The 25,864-nt window shown below is 45.3% G+C and overlaps 1 long non-coding RNA gene across 1 annotated transcript in view; it reads left to right on the top strand.

The window, feature by feature from the left end:
* The window catches only part of LOC309551674, a 41,544-nt gene extending 21,354 nt beyond the window's left edge, over positions 1-20,190 (top strand). The window contains exons 2-3 of the long non-coding RNA XR_014225105.1: positions 19,836-19,933; positions 20,062-20,190. This is a non-coding gene — a long non-coding RNA (uncharacterized lncRNA). The remainder of the gene's footprint in view (positions 1-19,835; positions 19,934-20,061) is intronic.
* Positions 20,191-25,864: the final 5,674 nt, after the last annotated feature.

Here is a 25,864-nt window from a genome sequence, read left to right as displayed (position 1 = left end):
TTTAAACGGTGGACGGTTGGCTTTCCGATAAGGGTGGTCCCAGCAGCGGATTCGCCGTGGGATCACCCTTCCGGGATGGCGGAAGAGGCGCCCCCCCTCCCGACGCGTTCCGGTCCTTTTCCCCGCTTACCGGACCCGCCGGCAGCGGGGAAAACGATCCGGTCCCGAATCCTCACAGACAGGATGTCGAGTGAGGGCAAGCTTGCCCTCACTTGACTCTATGGTCTTGGAGGACCGGAGCAACGGAAAATGTTGTTGCCTAGCAACCGGTTTAAAGGTCCTTTTTTTTTTTTTTTTCATTTTATATTATAATTATTTTATTTTTTTTTTTTCTATCTTTTAGTGTACTTGTGAGATCTGAGGACTTTTTGACCCCAGATCTCACAAAAAAGAGGTCCTGTCGTGCCTATTTCTATTACGAAGAATATTTACATTTCTTTTAATAGAAATAAAAATGATCAATTTTTTTTTTTTTTAAAACGGTGTAAAAATAAAAAATAATAAATAATATAAATAGTAAAAAAAAGAAAAAAAATAAAGCGCCCTGTCCCCGTTAGCTCGCGCGCAGAAGCGAATGCATACAGAAACCCCGCCCACATATGTAAACGGTGTTCAAACCACACATGTGAGGTATCGCCGCGATCGTTAGAGCAAGGGGAATAATTTGAGCCCTAGACCTCCTCTGTAACTCAAAGATCGCAACCTGTAGAAATTTTTAAATTGTCGCCTATGGGGATTTTTAAGTACCAAAGTTTGTCACCATTCCGTGAGCGTGCGCAATTTTGAAACATGACATGTTGGGTATCTATTTACTCGGCGTAACATTATCTTTCACATTATGGAAAAAAATTGGGCTAACTTTACTGGTTTCTTATTTTTTAATTAAAAAAAGTGAATTTTTTCCAAAAAAATTGCGTTTGGAAGACCGCTACGCAAATACGGTGTGATAAAAAATATTGCAATAATCTCCATTTTATTCTCTAGGGTCTCTGCTAAAAAAAAATATACAATGTTTGGGGGTTCTAAGCAGTTTTCTAGCAAAACAACTGATTTTAGCTTGTAAACACCAAATGTCAAAAATAGGCCTAGGCAAGTGGCTAGGATGCATGATGATGCTCCTTGGATGTTAGGCCCCTCTATATGGCTAGGCTGTGAAAAAGTCTCACACATGTGGTATTGCCATACTCAGGAGGAGTGGCAGAATGTATTTTGGGGTGTCATTTTTGCTGTGTACATGCTATGTGTTAGGAATATCCTATAAATTGACAACTTTGTGTAAAAAAAAAAAAAGTTTTCATTTTTTTCCCACATTTTCCAAAAACCTGTGGAAAAAAATGATATGTTCAAACGACCCATAATGCCTCATAGAATATACGTTGGAGTGTTTGCTTTCCAAAATGGGGTCATTTTGTGGACTTTTCCATTGTATTGGTGCTCTAGGGCCTTGAAAAGTGTGATAGGTAATAAGAAAGTTTTATGTGTATTTATGCTCCTAGAACGCCTGAAGGTGCTTCTTGGACGTGGAGTATCTTTTTGTGGCCAGGCTGTGTAAAAGTCTCACACATGTGGTATCGCCATACTCGGAAGGAGTAGCAGAATGTATTTTTGGGTGTAATTTTTGCTGTGTACATGCGATGTGTTAGAAATAGCTTATAAATTGACAACTTTGTGGGAAAAAAAAGAAAAAAAATTTTTTTTCTTCATTTTCCCAAGAATTGTGGGAAAAAATTACAACTTCAAAAAACTCACCATGCCTCTTACTAAATACCTTGGACTGTCTACTTTACAAAAAGGGGTGATTTGGTCGGTATTTGTACTGTCCTGACATTTCAGGGCCTCAAGAAAGGAGATAGGCAGTCAGTACATCTGGTGTGATCAATTTTCAGTAATTGGTACCATAGCTTCTAGACTCAATAACTTTCACACAGACTAAATAATATACACTAATTTGGGTTAATTTTACCAGAGACATGTAGCAGTATACATTTTGGCCCAAATGTATGAAGAAAAATTTATTTTTTGCAAAATTTCATAATTGAAACTAAAAAAAAGTGTTTTTTTTTCAAAATTTTTGCTCTTTTTTTGCATATATCACGAAAAAAAAAACCCCCAGTTGTGATCAAATACCACCAAAAGAAAGCTCTATTTGTGTGAAAAAAATGATAAAAATTTTGTTTGGTTACAGTGTAGCATGACTGAGCAATTGTCATTCAAAGTGTGAGAGTGCTGAAAGCTGAAAATTGGTCTGGGCAGGAAGGGTGTCAAACTGCTCTGTATGGAAGTGGTTAAGACAATTAAAGGGCCTACTCTTCACAAGACCTTTTTGTTCTGGAGGACTTAAGAGCACATTCAACTAGGACAGTGCCAGCTCTGTGGACAGAGCAGTGCCGAGCGTCTCCTGAGGATATTTGCAAGTCAGCAATATGGTCCTCCTAGGAAACCTTCATTACACTTTATTAGGTGAAATCAGCTCACGACAGTAAAATTTGGAAAATGCATACTTACGCTACTGACCATTACAACATTTTTCTTGCACCCTCCCATATGGTGAGTTAGTTCGTATTTTATGCTGCCATGATGCCCCAGGAAAACGGAAAATTGTATCTTCACCTTTCCGTAATTTTCCTTTCCTGGTGCATCTTCATGGCAGCATACAGATTCCCACCCAAATGATAAGAGTTAAAGAGAATGCTCGGGTCTGTCTTTGATTTAGAGTTAACCTGTCCTATCAGGTTGTGGGGGCGGAGCCACAACCCCCCATTGTATGCTGCCATGCAGATGCACCAGGAAAGGAAAATTACGGAAAGGTGAGTATACAATTTTCTGTTTTCGCAGACCTTACGGGGCCGAGGTAATAATTTAGACCAGGCCATTTCACTTCTGTCATTATCTCTGACTCCACTTCAAAGATGCTCTCTTTAGTTATCCAATAAAGATGGCCATCTGTTAGGGAATGGACAATTTTACAAGGGGGTGACCTTGCATACCTACTGCCCCATTCAAGAGGAGGTTGCCTAATTCCCCCCCCCCCCCCCGAGAGGAGGTGATAGCAAGAGGCTGAGTTATGCTAAAGCTAGGGGATGGGGAAATTGTCCAATCCTGGATGAGATACGCCCGGAGGGGAGGAGAGGGGTAAGATAGCTCCACCCATCGGAATGGCCCTATGCAAGTCTATGAGAAATAGATTTATATTAGTTAAGTGTTGGAAGAGAGAACGCTCTGAAAACATCAGCCTGGAAGGGGCCCTTGTGTGCATGGTAATTATGGAAGATACCTCTGGCACTTATATCTAAAACGCTTGTCCTATGTGTTGTCCATCTTGCTGTTTGTATATTAATGGTTTGAGTGTTATACTCTGTATTCCTTCATTTACCCTTTTCTGTACTATAGATAGATTGCTGTGTATTAGTTTAGGCATCCTTGCTATTTACCAATAAATTTCTGTTGTGTTCAAGCTTTCACTCATGGTCAGAGAACCCTTATTAACCCAAATCCTATCTGAGATCTATTAAATCTCAAAATATAACTTATGGGTAACATTGCTAAGCAGGAACACGGATCTCTGCCTTCCCACAGTTAAAACACCTCCCCCACAGTGAGTAAGCACTCCCTATGAACACATTTATCCCCCCCCCCCCTGATGTTAACCCCTTCCCTGCCAGTGTCATTAGTACATTGACAGTGCATATTTTTTTTAGCACTGATCACTGTATTGGTGTCACTGGTCCCCCAACAAAAGTATCAGTTATCTGTGTGATTTTTCCACCGCAATGTCGCAGTCCCCCTATAAGTCGCTGATCGCCGCCAATACTAGAAAAAATTTAAAAATTACAATTCTATAAAAATATCCCATCATTTGCAGACGCGATAACTTTTGCGCAAACCAATCAATATACGCTTATTGGGATTTCTTTTTACCAAAAATATGTAGCAGAATTTCATATTGACCTAAATTGATGAAGAAATTTGATTTTGATTTTTTTTTTTTTAATTGGATGTTTTATAGCAGAAAGTAAAAAATATTATAATCATCTGTCTTTTTTTTTTTTTGTTTATAGCACAAAAATGAAAACCGCAGAGGTGATCAAATACCACCAAAAGAAAGCTCTATTTGTGGGAAAAAGGGATATACATTTTATTTGGGTACAGCGTCACACAACCACGCAATTCTCAGTTAAAGTAACGCAGTGCCCCATCGTTGGTGTCAGTGGGAGGAATTGTGCCCCATCGTTGGTGCCATTGGAAGGAATTCTGCCCCATCATTTACATCAGTGGGAGGAATTGTGCCCCATTGTTGGTGTCAGTGGGAGAAATTGTGCCCCATCATTGGTCCAATGGGAGGAATTGTGCCCCATTGTTGGTGTCAGTGGGAGGAATTGTGCCCTATCGTTGCTGCCATTGGGAGGAATTCTGCCCCATCATTTATGTCAGTGAGAGGAATTGTGCCCCTTCGTTGGTGTCAGTGAGAGGAAATGTGCACCCATGGTTGGTGACAATAGGAGGAATTCTGTCCATCATTGAGGTCAGTGGGAGGAATTATGCCCCATTGTTGGTCTCAGTGGATGAAATAGTGCCCCAAGGGCCAGATAAAAGCAATCAAAGGGCCACAGTTTGGAAACCACTGTTCTAGACATCTCCATTTATCCAGTTCCACTACAGACCCCAAAAACACAAAATTGTGTAATGGTGGGATAATTTAGTCCCTTCTTTGGACAGTCCAGGTCACCTGACATTGAAAATCAGGTTGTCCCTGAACTGGAGGCTCAGGAATCCTATTCAGAAGTAGGGAGTAGGCACTTTGATTGTTCACTCAGGCACTGGCCCCGGGGGCTAGCCTTGCTGTTCTTCCAGGGCATTCCCATTGTGGGAAGTCAGGAAGACCTCCATTTGCTCAGGTTCTGGCTGACAGCATAGCTAGAACTGTCCTGACATTGCAAAGATTCAACTGGGTCCCGAACCTTAAGATCCCAGCACTGGAACCAACTCATTGCTTGGAATATCTGGGCCTCATCCTAAACACAACTTAGGCCAGAGTTTTTGTTCCCCAAGAGAAATGTCAAACTTTATTTTCCCAGGCTCGGACTCTTCAGTCCAAGTGTCACCCAATTTTTTGCTTTTTTATGAGAGTTCTGGAGCTCATAGTAGTGTTCTTCTAGACCAGGGGGGTCTCCAAACTTTCTAAACAAAGAGCCACTTTACTGTCCTTCAGATTTGGGGGGGGACCAGACTGTGGCCATTGGGAGTAGAAAAGGTCCCGTCAGTGGTTAAAAAAAACCAATGCTCCCATATTTGGTTTCATTGGGAGAAATCATGCCCCATCATTGGTGTTAGTGGGAGGAATTGTGCCCCATCATTTGTGTCAGTGGACCCCATTGTTGGTGTCCTCACTGTATACGTTGTGGTTTACCAGGGTTATGGCTGAAGCTATCATTATATTGGTTTTTCCAGCTGGCAGCTGGCTTTCTCATTCCGAGCGGTTCATGAGCTGTCGGAAGCAGCGGGAAGGGATGTTCCTCCACCTCCAGCCGCTTGCCGGTGTTTTTTGGGCTTGAAAATGATCCAATGGTGCGGCTAGCTGCTCTCAAAGACTCTTTCATCGCCTCTATGGCCTTGGAGGACCAGAGCAACGCCATGATGTCACTTCTGGTCCAGGCTGGAAGTAGATCATTTTTTTTATCTTTTGCTTTTAAAGTTAAAGAAGAGATTTGGGGTCTTTTTGACCCCAGATGTCTCCATAAAGAGGACCGGTCGTCCTTAATTCTATTACAAGGGATGTTTACATTCTTTGTGTCAGGAATAAAAGTGATAAAAAAAAACGATTAAAAGGGACTTGTGCGCAGAAGCGAACGCATATGTAAGTCACAAATGCATATGTAAACGGTAATCGCACCACACATGTGATGTATTACCGCGAACGTTAGAGCGAAAGCAATAATTCTAGCACTAGAACTCCTCTGTAACTCTAAACAGGTAACCTGTGAAGGCTTTTTAAGCATCGCCTATGGATATTTTTAAGTACCATAGTTGTAAAAATAATTTCTTGCTAGAAAATTACTCAGAACCGCCTATTATATATATTTTTTATAACAGAGACCCTAGGGAATAAAATGGCGGTCGTTGCAACGTTTTATGTCACATGGTATTTGGGAAAAAAAACTTAAAATTGTATTATACTTACCATAATTTTCCTTTCCTGGTGCCTATCCATGGCAGCATACTTGTGATGGAGCTCCGCCTCTACTCCGCCTTCAGGACTAGTGAATAGCTTAAAAGAAAGACGCCCCCTACTCCCAGCATTCTCCTGTGCTATAGAATACAGAGGGAGGAAGTGTATGCTGCCATGGATAGGCACCAGGAAAGGAAAATTACGGTAAGTAGGATACAATTTTCCATTTTCCTGGCGCCTCCATGGCAGCATACCTGTGATAAATAACTAGCTGACAAAAGGGTGGGTAGATACTAAAACACAAAGAAATGTGTTTTTTTTTTTTTTTTTTTTTATTTAGATGAAGAAAGGGCTTCCTGCATTGCCCTTCTTTCAAATTCTACAGTGGTGAGCGTTCCAGGGTCAATTCTATAATGTTTTATAAATGTGTGCTGAGACGATCATGTGGCAGCCCTGAAGATGGTAACCAGGGAGAGGTTCGCTCTAGCTGCCCATGAGGCAGAAATTGATTTTGTTGAATGAACCTTCACCTGCTCCGGAGGAACTATGCCTTTAGCCCTGTACACTTTACGTATTAGTTTGATAATCAGGATGCAAGAGTCCTGCTAGAGGCTTCCTTCCCTCTGTTTTTTCCCCATGGGATAACGAACAGCCTGTTAGATGTTCTAAATTTTTCTGTAGCCTTTTCTGTGTCCAAGCTTGGGTATATTTCTGACTGGGAAACAAATTGGCAAGGCCCATGGTTCCCTTGCGGTAGCAACTTTAGCGGTGAAACCTTGAATAGGTCGCAGTTCCACTCTGTCTGGAAAGAAAGAAACGTGATCCTCGCCGATTCCCAGGGCTTGCAATTCCGATATGCTCCTGCCAGATGTAATGGCTAGAAGAAAGGCCATTTTTAAGGATAAGTTCCAATTAATATTTGTTCCATAGGAGCAAAAGGATGGCTTCCAGGATTCGAGTTAGGACCCATTTTGGAAAGGTGCGTCTGACCGGAGGGCGTGACTTTAACACCCCTCTAAGGAACGTAATTACAAGAGGGTTGACTGCCCATCTTGAATTTGTTGCCGCTGATAATGCGGCCACCTGGACCTTTAATGAACTGAGACCTAGGCCTAGTCCGGTCTGTAGGAACCCCAAAATATTGGAGACTGAAGGTGAGAATCGATCAAAATTTTTTCCAGCCACAAAGGTTTGGAACTTTTCCCAGACTCTTGAGTAAATGGAGTTTGTGGATGGTTTCCTTGTTTGAAGCAGTGTTGAAATGACTTCTGGGGAACAGCCTTAGGCTTCAAACCTCCGCCACTCAATTTCCACACCCGTGGATCCAATCTGTGCGGGTTTGGATGAGAGACTCTGCCCTGCTGTAGAAGTTGAGGGAACAGGGGAAGTGTCAAAGGTGTGCTCACAAACAACCGCATGGCTAGTGGAAACCAAGGTCTCTTGGGCCAATAAGGAAGAATCGCGAGGATATGTACTGGTTCCTTCAGGAGCCTCAGGAAGAATTTTAGAATAAGAGGGTGCGGTGGGAAGGTATACCCTGTGTTGAAGTCCCAGGTGCAAGTCAGAGCATCCACTGCTTCCACCTGGGGGTGTGGAAACGGGAGATAAACCTGGAAAGCTTGGTGTTCCGTGGTGTAGAGAACAGATCCACCTGAGGATATTTCCAGTGATTGGTGATCTGGTGAAATATGTGCAAATGCAGGGCCTATTCGTTGTTGTCTGGACAAGATCTGGAGAGAATGTCCGCTTGATTGTTTAGCCTGCCCAGGAGATACACTGCTCTGAGGTCTAGGAGATTTCTCTCTGCCCAGAGCATGATCGGTTCTACTTCTGACAGAAGTTACCTGCTGCGAGTCCCGCCCTGTTTTTGAATATAGGAGACTGCTGCCCTGTTGTCCAGTCATAGAAAAACTATTTTGCCTCTGATGTAGGGAGATAGAGAGGTTAAGGCTAGGAATGCTCCTCTCAACTCCAGGATGTTCGAGACTAGGCTCTCGGCTTGAAAGGACCATCTTCCCTGGACTTCGAATTCCTCGCAATGGGTTCCCCACCCTTTTCCGCTGGCATCTGAAGTAATTGTGGCCCAGGAGAGGGAACCCAACTATCGCGGTTTGGAGAGGTTCTAAAGCTTTGTCCACCAATGAAGACTTCTGCGCATGCATGGTGTTAAGAGGATGAGCTGTTAGAGACGTTGTTTTTTCCACTGTTTTAGGAAGCCGGTCTGAAAGTACCTCAGATGCCAACGTGACCATGGTACTATCGGAATGCATGCTGACAATGAACCTATGAGGCTAAAACAGAGAAAAGCTGTCAGATGGAGGTTGCGCAAAATCTTGGAAACTCTCTGAATGATGATCTTTGCCTTCTGTATGGGTAATGACACTGTACCCTGACGGGTGTTGAATAATGCTCCAAGATAAATCATCTGCTGGCTCTTCTGATTGTTTATTAATCACCCTGCCTGGGTCAAACACTGTAACAAGATGTCCCTTTGTGCAAGAAGGTGACTCTGACTGTCCGCGAGCAAGAGGATGTCGTCCAGGTAATGCTATACCCGAAGGTCCTTTTCCATGGGAAGGGCTATGGTAGAGACCAGGACCTTGGTGAAGACCCGAGAAGTAGTGCATAGGCCGAGTGGAAGGCACTGAAACTGAAGATGTAGATGCCCCCCGCAAACCTCAGGTATCTCTGAAAGGATGGAAGAATTGGAATGTGCAGATAGGCGTCCTGAAGATGTATTGAGAGTACCCAATCATTTGGTTGTACTGCTTGGATTATCGTCTGCAGAGATTTCATCTTGAAACTTTCTAGATCGATATGTCGATTGAGCTTCCTCAGGTCTATTACTGGTCTCCATCCCCCAGTTTTCTTTGGAACGAGGAATAGAGTGGAGTAAAAAACCTGTATATTGCTCCGAAGTGGTCACTGGAACCACTGCGCTCTGTACTTGGAGAGACGTTATAACTGCAGAAGAGCTTCCGCTTTTTGTGGTGATGTTGGGATCTCTGTCCTCTTGAAGTAATCTTGAGGAGGCTGAGGAGAGAAAGTCCAGTAGTGTCCGTGTTTTATTGTAGATAGGACCCAAGGGTCCTGGCATCTGTTTGCCCAAACTGGCACAAAATGTTTGAGCCTGGATCCCACAGGGAGTGTTTGGGCCTGCCCTATGTCAAAAGGATTTTGTTTTATTCTGGAGGGTGGAGAAAGGTTTACTTTTTCTTGTCCCCAGAAAGGAAGATTCGGTACCCCTCCAGGTTTCCCGGCCATCTCTATTTTGGCGAGACTGTCTGAAATTTCTTGACCTGGATTGTTGAAATCTAGAAGAGAAGTTTCTGGATCTCCCAACCCATCTGTCTTGTGGAAGTAAGCCTGACTTGCCACCAGTCACTCTGGAGATTGCTTTGTCCAATCTCTCCCCAAACAGCGCCTTCCCGTCAAAGAGAATCCTTCACCAGTTCTGTTTTGAAGCAATATCCACTGCCCATGGCTTTAGCAATAAAGCCCTTTTGGCCATGACTGAATTGCTCTGGCTGAGCAGCAAATGGTGTCAATTGCTGCTTCTCCGACGAAATTGGCTGACATCTTCAGCTCATTCATTGCCTTTATGATGTCTTGCTTTGGCACATCTCATCTGATAGCCGACTCTTATGTTTTGTGTCCAGGCTTTTATTGCTGTGGACACTGATGTAAGGGCGATTGCTGGCTTACATGCTGCACCTGAAGCTAGATAGCTCCTTTTGAGACCCAGATCCATACACCTCTCTAAAGGATCTTTAAAGGATGCTGAATCCATAGGAAGAGTAAAATTCTTTGCTAGTTGGGTCACTGCTGCATCCACCACTGGCAACAAAACCAGGGGCTCTGAATCAGCTGGAACTAGAGGGTAAAGTTTCCCAAACTTTGCAAGTGAAAACATATTTTCCGTCCTCTTCCACTCCTCCTCAATCCCCTCCTTTTCCTGAGAAGGGGTTCTGGCCCTGTGCCCTGAAGGGGGAATTGGCATGCTGGCCATAGAGGGGCTTGGCACCTATGGATCAACGTCCATTGTCTGCGGGTCCTGAGGTATTGCCTGAGCAGGCATCATGGCAGCCAGTTCAGAAAGTGAATCTTTCATGGTCTATTTCAAAAGGCTGGCCACTTGTAGACTTTCTTGGTCTCGGTCAGCTGCGTATTCCTTAAAGCAGCTCTGAAAGACCAGCTTGTTAGGTAGGGGTGTGGCGCCACAGGCCCAGCATTTTTTTCTCCCCGAACACGTATGAGGAGAGGGAGAGTGATAGCTCCTATGAGATCTAGATTGACTGGAAGATCTATGTCTAGATGAATGCGATCTGTGGCCCGGACTGCGTTCGCGAGGATAAGCATAATGTCCTGGATGACTTTCTCGATCTCTTAGAGTAAACAGGGCTAAAAAATATCGAGAGAGAAATGTGTTTTTTTTTTTAAACACATTTGTCAGTGCGCTCTTTTGATACTCACACAAGGGTGGTCCCATACCTAATAGACATTTGCGGATCTTGATCATGAGGTGAATGGCTCATGTTGGCTATAGCAAGAGGATCAGCTGAAAATAGGGAGGAGGAAGAAAGCTTCAAAATTGTGCCAAAAAAAAAGAAAAAGAAAGGATATTCTAATGCTCTTTTTTTAAAGGAAATACCAGAAAAAGACATACCTGGTCAACGACACGACCTGACAAGGCTGCACACAGTTTGCCAGCAAGCCTCAGACTGATTAATCAGAATTTGTAGGGAAGGGGAGGGAAGGAAATCCCTGGGACTTGCTCTTACCGGAAAAAAGGCAATATTTGTTTACTGGGTTTTTTTTAAACTAAACATGGGAAGGCTTGTTTCATTACTAATATACATACACACACTGTATATATATATATATATACACACACGCAAATACATATTATATATATATATATATATATATATATATATATATATATACACACACACATATCCACAAACATACACACACACACACACATTTTTTTCCTTTAAATAAATGATCCTCTGAATGAATGGAGGAAGGAAAATCTACACCCCAAAGAACGCCTGGCTGGCTGGTAAAGAGAAAGGGGAAAATTAAGCAGATGGAGGGGAAGGAGAGATTAAAAAAAATGGAACAAACTCACCTGGAGAGGGGGGAAAATAAACATAGATATCTGAAGAAAGATAGCGGGGTGGGGGGGGGGTCAAAGAATGCTGATCCTGCTGCTGCCGCCATCAATGCCAATCACAAAAAAAAAGCTCTTTATGGAAAAGAGTTTATGGCAGACTGCGTTCCTCATTAGGAAACTCTGCATACCCCAAAAGATCCACAGAAGGGGTTCCCAGACTTTGTAGCGCTAAGAGTGCCCCGAGTACAAGGACTGCGCTTAGGAGAGGATTAACCCAACAGAAGCTGCACAGAGGCAGTGGTAAGGACATACTGAAAACTCTTCACCAGTCCAGAGGTGTGAGGAAAAAAAGGAGAATGCTGGGAGTAGGGGGCGTATTTCTTTTAAGCTATTCACTAGTCCTGAAGGCGGAGTAGAGGCAGAGCTCTATCACAGGTATGCTGCCATGGAGGTGGAGTAGAGGCGGAGCTCTATCACAGGTATGCTGCCATGGAGGTGGAGTAGAGGCGGAGCTCTATCACAGGTATGCTGCCATGGAGGCACCAGGAAAAACTGTTTCATCGATTAAAAAAAAAGAAACACTGAAGTTAGCCCAATTTGTTAATACAATGTAAAAGATGATGTTACGCTGAGTAAATAGATACCTAACATGTCATACTTTAAAATTGCGCACACTTCTGAAATAGCGCCAAACTAAGGGAATTAACTACTTGGCGTCCGCGCTATAGCCGAATGACGGCTACAGCGCGGACCTGAATTTCCGGGAGGGCGTACATTGACGTCCTCTCGGCAACGAGCGGCCTGTGCGCTCCCTGCGGAGCGCCCCTGGCTCACTCTGTGGTCAGCGAGTCCATGAGACTCGCCTGATCCCAGATTGGAGATCAGGGGCAATCCCGCCCCCTTACCACGTGATCAGCTGTCAGCCAATGACGGCTGATCATGTAAAGTAAACAGCAGCCGGCGATCAGCTGTTTTTTCTCTTCTCATACTGTCAGTGTGAGGAGAAAAAAAGCAACGATCGCCGGCTGCTGTCAGAGGGACATCGGTCCAAAGAGGAGAGGATCCTGGTAGGTGCCCCCAGTGCCACCTACCAGTGCCCACCAGTGCCACCCACCAGTCCCAACCAGCGCCACCTACCAGTGCCCACTAGTGCTACCTACCAGTCCCCACCAGCACCACCTACCAGTGCCCACTAGCGCCGCCTACCAGTGTCACCTATCAGTGCTCACCAGTGTCACCCATCAGTGCTCCATCATAAGTGTCCCCTACCGGTGTCCATCAGTGCCACCAATAAGTGCCCATCAGTGCCCATGAGTGCCGCCTATTAGTGCCCTTCAGTGCCACCTACCATTGCCCTTCAGTGCCACCTACCAGAGTCCACCAGTGCCCACCAGCACCACCTACCAGTGCCCACCAGCGCCACCTACCAGTGTCACCTATAAGTGCTCACCAGTGCCACCTATCAGGGACCCATCATGTGTCTCCTAACAGTGCCTATCATTGCCCAACAGTGCCACCCATCAGTGCCACCTATTAGTGCCCATCAGGGCCACCTACCAGTGCCCTTCAGTTCCGCCCATCATTGCCCATCAGTGCCACCTATCAGTGCTGCCTTATCAGTGCCCAACAGTGCAGCCTATCAGTGCCCAACAGTGCAACCTACCAGTGCCGCCTCATCAGCGCACATCGATGAAGGAGAGAAATTACCTGTTGGCAAAACGCGTTTTTTGTTTTTTTTCAAAATTTTCGGTCTTTGTTTGTTCAGCAAAAAATAAAACCCCCCGTAGTAATTAAATACCACCAAAAAAAAGCTCTATTTGTTTGAAAAAAATGATAGAAATATAATTTGGGTACAGCATTGCATGACCACGCAATTGTCATTCAAAGTGCGACAGCACTGAAAGCTGAAAATTGGCCTGGGCAGGAGGGTGGTTTCAGTGCCCAGTAGGCAAGTGGTTAAAAATCTCCATAGGTGACACTTTAAACATTTTTACAGGTTACTAGTTTAGAGTTACAGAGGAGGTCTTGGGCTAGAATTAGTTTCCCGGCTATACCTCACATGTGTGGTTTGAACGCCGTTTACATAAATGGACGCAACGTACATATGCGTTCACTGCTGCGTGCAAGTATACGGGGACAGGGGCGCTTTAAATTTTTTTTTTTATTGTTTATTTTATTACATTTTTTTTTATTTATTTCTTTTTTTTTTTAACACGTTCCCTTTAAATTTTTTTTTGATCACTTTTATTCCTAATAAAAGGAATGTAAACATCCCTTGTAATAGGAATAGGGCATGACAGGTCCTCTTTATGGGGAGATCGGGGGTCTATTAGAGCTCCAAATCTCTCCTCTGGTCCCCCCTGCAGCCGATCAGACTGAGATTGGTGGCCAGGTAAACAAAGGGGCAGAACCGGTGGTGGGGAATACTCGCCGCTCCCGGTCTCCAGGGTTACAGAGCGAGGGGAATGATGTCAGGTCCTATCTCTGTGTACAGGGAAGCCATCACCGCCGGCCACATCGCTCCCGACCTCCGCGATGGGACCGGAGAGCCCGGGAGAGGCGGTGAGAAGGGGGTGGAACCTCCTTCTATCACCCGCAGAAGTGATCGAGTGTCTAATTATCCTCTCAGATCACTTCTGCCTTGTACAGAATCGCCGGCTGAACAAAATAATACCGGGATGATGCCTGTAGGTGCACCCACCACCCCGCTATTACCACTGAACCCCAAAGACGTATGGTTACGTCCATTTGGGGGAATGGTTAAAGTTTATTTTTCCCCAAAAAAATTGGGTTTGCAAAACCGCTGCGCAAATAGCGTGTGACATAACAAATTGCAATGACCGCCATTTTTTTCTCTTTGGTCTCTGTTAAAATAAAAAAAATTGTATAATGTTTGGGGGTTCTAAGTAGTTTTCTAGCAAGAAATACTGATACTGTTGGGAAGAAGATGAAGGGAGAACACCCTGAAGGCCAGTCCTGAAAAGTTACCTGTTAGAGCAAATAACCGAAACATCACCGAGAGCACTCAACTGTTTTGCTGCGAGGAACAAATACGCCTACAATCACCGTAAGTACGCTAAGTACAAAAATCCCAATATGGTCCACAAGGTGGTGACCAGACGTCCCCGGTGTCCGGGGACAGACCCCGGAATGAGGACACTGTCCCCGGATCACGTGTGTCCCCGATTCTGTCCCCGGATTCAGGGGCGGTGTACCCATTGCTGACAGCCTAGCAGTACATTCAGCAGTGTGACCATCCATTCAGCACAGTGTCAGTGAGAGTGAGTGGAGCAGAGCTGTCAAATCGAAGCTCTGATTTCGGCTATGGGCGGGCTGAAATGTGGAGCTCCTCCTCCCTTCCATCCACAGCCAGTCAGCAGGCAGTATAACACTCCTCCCCCCCCCCCCGCCCCTCTCCAGCCCGCCACATTTGACTGGGAGCCGGGCTGAATGAGGGCACCAGAAGGGAGATGCAAGAAGGTATGACTACAATTAGAGCAAGCACTGTTACATGTAATGCTGGTCGGCTGCAGTGTCTTCCAGATATCTAGGTGTTCAGGCAGTGTGAGGTCACCAATCAGCCTCCTCTCCCCTCACTCACTTTTTTATCTCCCTAACTTGAGCTGCACATTGCCTGATACACTGATAAGAAGACCCTGCAGCCGCATTCTCCAAAACCAGGGACACATGGCCGTTACCCATTTCAGCTTCTGTTCAGCTATTTAGCCGGAGCTCTGTGTGTGCTGCATGGTTTTTTATGTTTTGTTGGAGGATTTACTGCTGGTTCAGGCTAGAAGCTTCAGAGACCCATTAACTGTTTACTGTCTCCACTAATCTTCAGCAGTTAACTGTTTGTAAGACAATTTTTATTTTGGAAATTGGATGTGCTGCTGTCTTCTGTCACTTGGTTGTACTTTCAAGGGAGGATTACTGACTTGATCCTGCAGAGCTGGTTTAAATAGAGTGGAGCAGCCCTGTGATACTATACACTTTACACCGGGTTCAGCTGTAAACTCAGTCCCTGACCATCTCTTGAATCAATCATGTCTGCAGTCTCTGACCATGTCCTGTATTATGTCTGCAGTCTCTGACCATCTCCTGTATCATGTCTGCAATATCTGACCAACTCCTGTATCATGTCTGCAGTCTCTGACCATCTCCTGTACCATATCGGCAATCTCTGACCATCTCCTGTACCATGTCTGCAATCTCTGACCATCTCCTGTAGTGTCTCTCTGGTGGTGAGGTGATGTGAGGTGTATATGTTTTATAGAGGCTGTGTGAGTGACCTTACATAGACCCACCCACACACAGAAAAAAATATTCACACATATACTGACAAAACATACACACACAAATAATTACATGTATACTGTCATTACATACAGAAGAAAAAAATAGGTTAATAGCCCTGCCCTCTGTACGTAGCATCCTTCTGAACCCTGCGCATAGCATCCTCCTGCACCTTGTGCATATCATCCTCCTGCATGTAGATTCCTCCTGCACCCTGCACGTAGCTCCAGCATACAGGAGGCACCATGACCACCAGCATATAGGGGGCACACAGATCACCAGCATACAGGGGGCACGCTGACCACCAGCATACAGGGGGCACGCTGACCACCAGCATACAGGGGGCACGCTGACCACCAGCATACAGGGGGCACACTGACCACCAGCATACAGGGGGCACACCGACCACCAGCATAAAGGGGACACACTGACCACCAGCATATAGGGGGCACACTGACCACCAGCAGCATAAAGGGGGTACACTGACCACCAGCATACAGGGGCACACTGACCACCAACATACAGGGGGCACACTGACCACCAGCATACAGGGGGCACACTGACCACCAACATACAGGGGGCACACTGACCACCAGCATACAGGGGGCACACCAACCTCCAGCATACAGGGGACACACCGACCACCAGCATACAGGGGGCACACCAACCACCAGCATACAGGGGCACACTGACCACTAGCATTAAGGGGTACACTGACCGCCCGCATACAGGTGCATACTGACCACTAGCATAAAGGGGGCACACTGACCACCAGCATACAGGGGGCACACTGACCACTAGCATACAGGGGACACACTCACCACCAGCATACAGGGGGCACACTCACCACCAGCATACAGGGGGCACACTCACCACCAGCATACAGGGGGCACACTCACCACCAGAATACAGGGGGCACACTCACCACCAGCATACAGGGGGCACACTGACCACCAGCATACAGGGGGCACCCTGACCACCAGCATACAGGGGGCACGCTGACCACCAGCATACAGGGGGCACACTCACCACCAGCATACAGGGGGCACACTCACCACCAGCATACAGGGGGCACACTGACCACCAGCATACAGGGGGACACGGACCACCAGCATACAGGGGGACACGGACCACCAGCATACACGTGGCACACTGACCACCAGCATACAGGGGGACACTGACCACCAGCATACAGGGGGCACACCGACCGCCAGCATACAGGGGGCACACCGAACGCCAGCATTCAGGGGGACACACCGACTGCCAGCTTACGGGGGGAACACTGACCACCAGCATACAAGTTGCACACCGACCACCAGCATAAAGGGGGCACACCGACCGCCAGCATACAGGGGGCACACTGACCGCCAGCATACAGGGGCACACTGACCACCAGCATACAGGGGACACACGGACCACCAGCATACATGGGCACACTGCCCACCAGCATACAGGGGACACACGGACTACCAGCATACAGGGGCACACTGCCCACCAGCATACAGGGGGCATGCTGACCACCAGCATACAGGGGGCACGCTGACCACCAGCATACAGGGGGCACGCTGACCACCAGCATACAGGGGGCACGCTGACCACCAGCATACAGGGGGCACACTGACCACCAGCATACAGGGGGCACACTGACCACCAGCATACAGGAGGCACCCTGACCACCAGCATACAGGGGGCACACTGACCACCAGCATACAGGGGGACACGGACCACCAGCATACAGGGGGACACGGAACACCAGCATACAGGTTGCACACTGACCACCAGCATACAGGGGGCACACCGACCACCAGCATACAGGGGGCACAGTGACCACCAGCATAAAGGGGGCACACTGACCACCAGCATACAGGGGGCACACTGACCACCAGCATACAGGGGGGCACACTGACCACCAGCATACAGGGGGCACACTGACCACCAGCATACAGGTTGCACACTGACCACCAGCATACAGGTTGCACACTGACCACCAGCATACAGGGGGCACACCGACCACCAGCATAAAGGGGACACACTGACCACCAGCATATAGGGGGCACACTGACCACCAGCATAAAGGGGGTACACTGACCACCAGCATACAGGGGCACACTGACCACCAACATACATGCCGGGCCACTGGTTACCTGTCCACAGGGGACATAACAAATCAAGTAAAACAACTACTATGCAACTAAAAAAATCTCAAAAGCAATAAGAGAATCTTGTTATCGGTTCCCTCATCTAACGTGCAACAATAAAAAACAAAAAATGCCGCACTGCCCTACACTTCATCTATAAAATTCTACAAATGGACTTATAATGGTAAAACCTATAAATGAATATCCAGTGCAATTCAACCAATGTATTACAATATAGTAGTGATGGTGTCACCCTCTCTGCAAAAGGTAAGAAATATCGCAGAGCTGCAATGTGCAAAGAGTGGTGACCCCCCATATATAAATATATATATATATATATATATATATATATATATACACAATAAATAGTACAATTAATGTGCATATCTTACATTTTATTTTGATTCTATATCGGGTGTTTCACCACTATTTGCACATGGCAGCTCTGCAGTATTTCTTTCCTTTTGCAGAGAGGGTGACACCATCACTCCTGCCCAGATTAGATTTGAATTTAGCTGCCCCATTCCCCCCTCCAAGTTTTTCCTCTATCTTATCTTCCTAACATTTGGTAGCCCTATCCCAACAAATTTTAAAAAGTATCTTTATCTTTTTTTTTTTCTATCTCATGGACGAAATGTGAGAAATAACATAAATATCATACAATCATTCCATAAACACATCCCACATACATCTCATAGATCATTTCAAGGAAATATGCTTATAAAATAGTTTACCATTTGCCAAAAAAAAAAAAAAAATATGTCCCCGGATTTCATTTTAAAAATCTGGTCACCTTACAATATGGTCTACAAGGTGGTGACCTGACTTCTTTCAGATGGAACGCACAGACAGGAAGTGATGTGAGGTATAGACAGGAAGTGATGTAAGATACTGACAGGAAGTGATGTAAGATACTGACAGGAAGTGATGTAGGTCCACAGAGGAAGTGATGTCAGTTATAAATAAGAATTTCAGAGGCGAGGCAGGAGGAAGTAGAGAGAAGACGTAACTGGAAGTGGCAGCAGAGGAGGTAATAAGATATTATTTTCTATATATAATCTTTAATTACATAAAGAAAAATTTCTCCTTCCGTTTTTATGCCGGAGGAACAGAAAGAGAGGAACGCATAACACATAGAATCAGATTTCAGTCCCCCGGGGAAATCACATAAGTAGGATGAGCAGCAAAACATCCTCCAGCTCTCCTGTAGCGCCCTCACCAGGCAGAGCTGAGGTTCTCATATTCTATTTGGGGAAGAGGCAGAGCTCGCGATGACCCCGACACTCACCTCTGGAAATATTCAGCATCTTTCCTCCCCCGTCACTACTAACATTAATTCCGTCCTCTGCCCCAACACCAACTGGGCCCCCATTCCTCACCCCCATCTAACACCACTGTCCCCCTTTCCTCACCCCCATCTAACACCCCTGTCCCCCATTCCTCACCCCCATCTAACACCGATGTCCACCCGCTCCTCACCCCCATCTAACAACGCTGTCCTCCGCTCCTCACCCCCATCTAACACCGCTACCCCCCAGATAACACCGCTGTCCTCCATTCCTCTCCCCTCATATAACACCGCTACCCCATCTAACACTGCTGTCCCCCATTCCTCAACCCCATCTATCACCTGTGTTCCCTACTTCTCATTCCTCATCCAACACTGTTGTTCCCCTCTCCTCATCCCCCTTCCCTCACTGCTCACCTATATTCCACACCCCCCACTGACACTGTTGTCCCCCACTCCTCATTCCCTTATTCAACATTGCAGATCTCCACTCCTCACACCCCATATTTGACGCTTCTGTCCCCCACTCTTCACCCAGACCCAATGCTGCCACCTTGCTTTCTCTCACTTCTCTCATGATATCACTCTTATCTCTATTAATAAAACACAGACCTGACCAGAGAGGTGTGGAGGATTCTCAGAAGATTCTTAGAAAGACACAAGGATCTCTACAAGGACGTCATGATGGAGAATCTGCTGCCCCTCGCATCACCGGGTAAGAGGAGACTTTATTGTAAAGGAGAGAGCAGTACGGAGGGTCCACCTAGATCCCCCATCATCTGATAAACATATAGAAACAATGTATTCAGTCAGTGTGTGTGTTTCCTACAGATGGATCCAGTAATTGGAACCCACCAGAGAGATGTCCCCGTCCTCTGTATTCCCGGGATTCCACACAGGAAGGTCACACCATCCCTCACCATCATCAGGTAGGTGAAGATGGATGTCGAGATCATAAAAGTGATCTGACTGTATGAAAATATATTCCACTTTTAGGTATAAGGTTATTTGTGCTCACATTTTAAAGAAACCATTCCCTGCTATTTTGTTTGTTTAGAATGAAAATCTGATAGATATAAAAGTTGAGGTTAAAGAGGAAGAAGAGACGTATGTGAGGGGTGATCAGCAGTTCAGGGAAGAGGGTGGGATGATGGATAAAGTTAAAGAGGAGGAATCTTCTCCAGACATCAGCACAGGTGAGTGATGGCCACTAAATACAAAAACTGTTTGGCTATATATGGATTGGTGTTTGAGGATTTATAGATCCACTTCTACAAAGACGTCATGATGGAGAATCAGCCGCCCCTCACATCACCGGGTAAGAGGAGACTTTATTGTAAAGGAGAGAGCAGTACGGAGGGTCCACCTAGATCCCCCATCATCTGATAAACACATAGAAACAATGTATTCAGTCAGTGTGTGTGTTTCCTACAGATGGATCTAGTAATGAGAATCCACCAGAGAGATGTCCCCGTCCTCTGTATTCCCGGGATTCCACACAGGTCAACATTAAAGAAGAGATAAAAGTGGAGGATGGTGAGGATTTTGTAATGGAAGAGGCAGAGTTTCCAAAAGGTCATAGAAAGCAGTACCAGGACACCATGGTGGAGTCATCCAGTTACAGAAATCCACCAGAGAGATGTCCCCATCCTCCGTATTCCCGGGATTCCACACAGGAAGATCACACCATCCCCCGCCATCATCAGGTAGATGAGAATGTAGGAAAGTGATCCCAAGCCCTAAGAGATATTCTTCTATTATTATTTTTTTGCATTTAATATTATTTCTGCCATTTTGTTGGTTTAGGTTGAAGATCTGATAAATGTACAAATTGAGGTTATAAAGGAAAAGACGTATGTGAGGGGTGATCAGCATTTTACAGAGGAGGTTGGGATGATGGACGCAGTTAAAGAGGAAAAAACTTCTCCAGATATCAGCTCGGGTAATTATGCAAGAATGGGTTAAAGCTTACTTAGTGATGTTTGGTTGGGTGGTATCATTGATCTGGTTAGTTGTCATAGTTTGGTGTTGTGATTGCACCCAGTTCCACCACAGATCTCTTTTAAACTTTGAAATGCTCAACCAACATACACTGCTCCAGAGAATGAAAGGAACACTTTGAAAACACATCAGATCTCAATTGGGAAAAATATCATGCTGGATATCTATACTAGTATGGACTGGGTAATGTGTTAGGATCTATACTGGTACATAGTTACATAGTTTGTGAGGTTGAAAAAAGGCATCAATCCATTCAGTTCAACCTATGATGTGTGTGTTTGCTGTTAACCGCACATTGTATACCCCCATATGTTGTGGTCTTTAAGATGCCCATCTAATAGTTTTTTGAAACTATCGATGCTCCCCGTTGATACCACTGCTTGTGGAAGAGAAATCCACATCCTTACCACTCTGACAGTAAAGAACCCCTTACGTATTTTAAGGTTAAACCATTTTCCTCTAGTTTTTAGTGAGTGGCCACTGCCATCTGTCATGTAGATTCCCACCCCATTATTTTGTTCAGGTCGGCTTGTAAGGTTTCCACATCCCGCATAGAAGATATTGGCATGCTTAGTTTAGTATTATCCGCAAATACCGTGATTGTGCTGGATATCCCCTCCTCTGGGTCGTTTATGAATAAATTAAACAGCATTGGTCCCAGGATAGATCCTTGGGCGACCCCACTTTCCACAACTTCCCAATCCGAGTACTCTCTATTTATCACCACCCTCTAGACTCGCCCCTGGAGCCAGTTCTCTATCCAGGTCTATGGTCCATACCTATGTACCTTAGTTTGTACAGTAAGCATTTGTGAGGAACGGTGTCAAATGCCTTTGCAAAGTCCAGATACACCACATCCACAGGCCTTCCTTTGTCTAGATGGCAACTCACTTCATCGTAGAAGGTTAATAGATTGGTCTGGCAAGAGCAATTTTTATGAATCCATGCTGATTACTACTACTAATACAGTTTTCATTACTAAAGTCCTGTATAGAGTCCCTTAACATCCCCTCCAAAATCTTGCAGACTATTGATGTTAGGCTGACAGGTCTATAGTTACCCGGGATATATCTCGGCCCTTTTTAAAATATTGGTACCACATTGGCTTTTTCCAATCAGCTGGCACCATACCCATCTGTAGACTATCCTTAAAGATCAAGAATAACGGTCTGGTTATCACCTGGCTGAGTTCTTTAAGAACCCTCGGGTGTAAGCCATCTGGTCCCGGTGATTTATTTATGTTAAGTTTCTCTAGTTTAATTCTAAGCCTATCTTCTGTTAGCCATGGGGGTACTTCCTGAGGTGTATTATTTATTTTAGCATTACAAGCTGGGTTAGTGTAGCCCCCAATTCTTTTGTAAAGACTGAAGAGAAGAAATTATTTAGCACTTTTGCCTTCTCTCTGTCCTCTGGCCAGCTTCCCTTCGTCATCTTTTATGGGGCCAATGTGTTCTGGCCTCGCTTTCTTACTATTTATATACTTAAAGAATTTCTTGGGGTTTTTCAAAGGCCTCTTTCACACGGGTGTTCCGTATGTCCGTTTTTCATCCCTTCCGATTGCGGATGAAAAATGGACATAATGCATGTCAATGGGATTGCGGACGTTCGCGGATGTACATCCGCTGACATCCGTTTATCGTCCGTTCTGTTCATGTCCGTTTTTTTGGACGGAAGAGAACCCTATTTTTGTTCCGTTTAAAAAAACGGAACGGACGCAAAACGGATGTTAGCGGATGACATCCACTCCGCTCATATCTGTGTTTTTTTGGGTTTTTTTTCAATAAAATACAGTATTCATATCTAAACTTTGACCCAGGTAGTGGTCTAGGAAGTGACATCAACACCAGTAATAACACACCCGGTACATTTGCAATCTAGAATTGTGTCATCAACCTGCAGTCATGGCCAGAGATGTGTCCCACGAACGGCTCATACAGCTTGTGCATGCCAGGCCTGGCTTATGGGACAAGAATTGCACTGAATACAGTGACCGTATAACAATATCAAGACTGTGGGAAGAAATCTTTCTGGAGGTCACCCCGAACTGGTCTACAATGAGTCAGAGGCAACGTCGCATACGTGGTAAGTGTAGCTGTTGGGGGGATGTGAGGGTGTGGTTGTCATGCTGAGACTTGTAGTCCACCCATATGTCACAATTAGGTGGACTACAAGTCTCAGCATGCTAATAGAGACAGATAGGTGAATTGTAAAGTTCTATTACCTTATCTTTCACTGTTAGCATGCTGAGACTTGTAGTTCACCTTTCATTCACGTCTGTCATTTTATTAAGTTCATATTATTCACTTTTCATAGGCCAAAAAATCGTCACCAGGTGGAGGTCACAGAGGGACCGCTACAGACGGGAGCTGAACGATGAGGCTGAGGAGAGCAGGAGTGGGGCAGGAGTCAGCCGTAAGAAAAGAAGTCCATTCTTTGAAATGTTGTCCTTCCTACGAAACGTAATGGACTTAAGACCGTGAGTACTAAGCTGTCATTCTAACATTGATCTACCTAAATTCTAATTAATTTGAAAAGTAGAACAAATGATAGACTCAAACATTTTCCCACATTTATCAATGTATTGTATTAAAAAAATTTACAATATTTATTACAGAACCAGCTCCAACATTACAGGGACTGAAGAGGAGGGGGAAGACGTGACCAAAGCGGAGATGGACGGTGACACAAGTGACCAGGAATCCCAACCTCGCACATCGGCACAATTGTCCCCACAACATGTGCGGACTCAAGCAAGAAAACATGTGCCCGTAAGTGAAGTTTACCAAACCAAAAGCCCCATTGTAAAAATTTAGTAAAGACAAATGTTCTTACAAATTTCCCTACTGTACAGGTTCCCCCTATTAGAGCTTCTACAGTTAGAGGGTCCCAGCGAAGACGTGCGGCAGCTTCTACAGCTAGAGGGTCCCAGCGAAGACGTGCGGCACCAACTGAGATGGACACTGCCATGATGGGGTTCATGGAGGATATGAGGGCAATGCGGAGGGCTGACACCATGGACCCCTTCAATGATCCGAACAATTATGATGCCACATTTCTACGCAGCCTCTACCACCATTTGGCACAGACCCCGAGCCACCGGAAAATGGAGGTCCAAATGACCATTACCAACGTAGCAATAGCCTGTGTAAGAGCTGCAATGGCTGGGGAACCCATGCCAGAGTTCAACCTCCAGCAAAGGCCATTCCACCATTCCAATATGCCGGGTAAACCAAACCCATCTGGTCATCATGTCTATTAGCAATCATGCCCCCCTACCAACCCAATGCAGCCTTATCACAAAATACCAACCCCTACCCTCCCACCATTTGGACCACCGTCTCATGTTCTATCGTTCAGCCAGCCAAACCCCTCCAGCAGTCGGCCAACCCCCAGCTCACAGGACTCCATGTCCCAGGCCCAAACTTCTTCACCAGCATCCACGCAGTTCGGGAATGCTCAAAGTCCCTACTACCATGACCTATAGACACGTAAATGTTGCTTTTTTGTGAGAAAAATGTTGCAGTTTGAATTTTGTTTTCCTGTTAAAACCACAAAAAGTCAGCACTTGTTGTTATGTTCGATGCTGTTAACAAAAAAAAATTTACTGACAAAAAAATCGTTTTTTATTCTTTTATTGAACAAAAGGAAAATAAGGGCAGTTATTTACAATCTTGACACTGATTACATATGGGCATCCTGCCATGGAACCTCTCCTGCAGGGGACATGAAATAATCAGCAAATTTATCGCGTAGAGCAAGAGCAGAGTGGTTTGGTTGCAGCCCACTATATTGCACAGAGGGCAAATGTGTTTCATCATCATCTCCCAGGCTGATGCCTTCTTTAACTACTTGCCGACCGCCGCAAGTAAATTTACTGCGGCAGTCAGCCCCGGCCAGGCAGAGTGACGTTAATTAACGTCACTAGCCTGTCACTCCTTTTAGAGCCAATAGCGGGCGGGCGCGCGCCCGCCTCGGCTCGTTCACGGAGGAGTGCGGGAGTGTGACTGGCGGACCCGATGTCCGCCGGTCACACTACGATCGCCGGTACAGCGGGAGAAAGACAGAGCGGCTTATGTAAACAAGCCGCCTGTCATTCTCCCTGTGTAAAAATGAAGATCAGACGGTTCTACTATATAGAACCATTGATCTTTGTTTTTACACTAGGAGACCTGTCCAATCACAGTTAGAAACACGCCCCTAGGACACACTTAACCCCTCCCTGTCCAATAAAGTTAACCCCTTTCCTGCCAGTGTCATTTTTGCAGTAACAGTGCATATATATAGCACTGATTACTGCAGTAATGTCACTGGTCCCCCCAAAAGTGTCAAAAATGTCAGTCAAGGGTCCGATCTGTCCGCCGCAGTACCGCAAAAAAAATCGCAGATCGCCGCCATTACTCGTTAAAAAAAAAAAAACCACCAAAAATGACAAAAATCTTTCCCTTTGTTAGTAAACGCGATAACTTTTGCGCAAACCAATCAAAATACGCTTTTTGCGATTTTTTTTTTACCAAACATATGTAGCGTAAAACAATTTGACCGAAAATGTTAAAAAATTTAGATTTTTACATTTTTTTTGGGGGGGAATTTCATATAAAAAAAAGTGAAAAATATTGCTATTTTTGCAAAAATTACGCTCTTTTTTTGTTTATAGCGCATGATCAAAAAATCGCACAGGTGATCAAATACCACCAAAAGAAAGCTCTGTTTGTGGGAAAAAAAGGACGTGAAATTCGTTTAGGTACAGCGTCGCACGACCGCGCAACTGTCCGTTAAAGTCACGCAGTAAAAAAATCGCAAAAAACCCCCTGGTCAGGAAGGTGGTAAAATCTTCCGCAGCAGCAGTCTTAGAAGCATGT

This window comes from Pelophylax lessonae, assembly GCF_965119305.1.
Source record: "Pelophylax lessonae genome assembly, chromosome: 1".
Taxonomy (NCBI): domain Eukaryota; kingdom Metazoa; phylum Chordata; class Amphibia; order Anura; family Ranidae; genus Pelophylax; species Pelophylax lessonae.
This window is presented reverse-complemented; position numbering and strand designations above follow the sequence as displayed.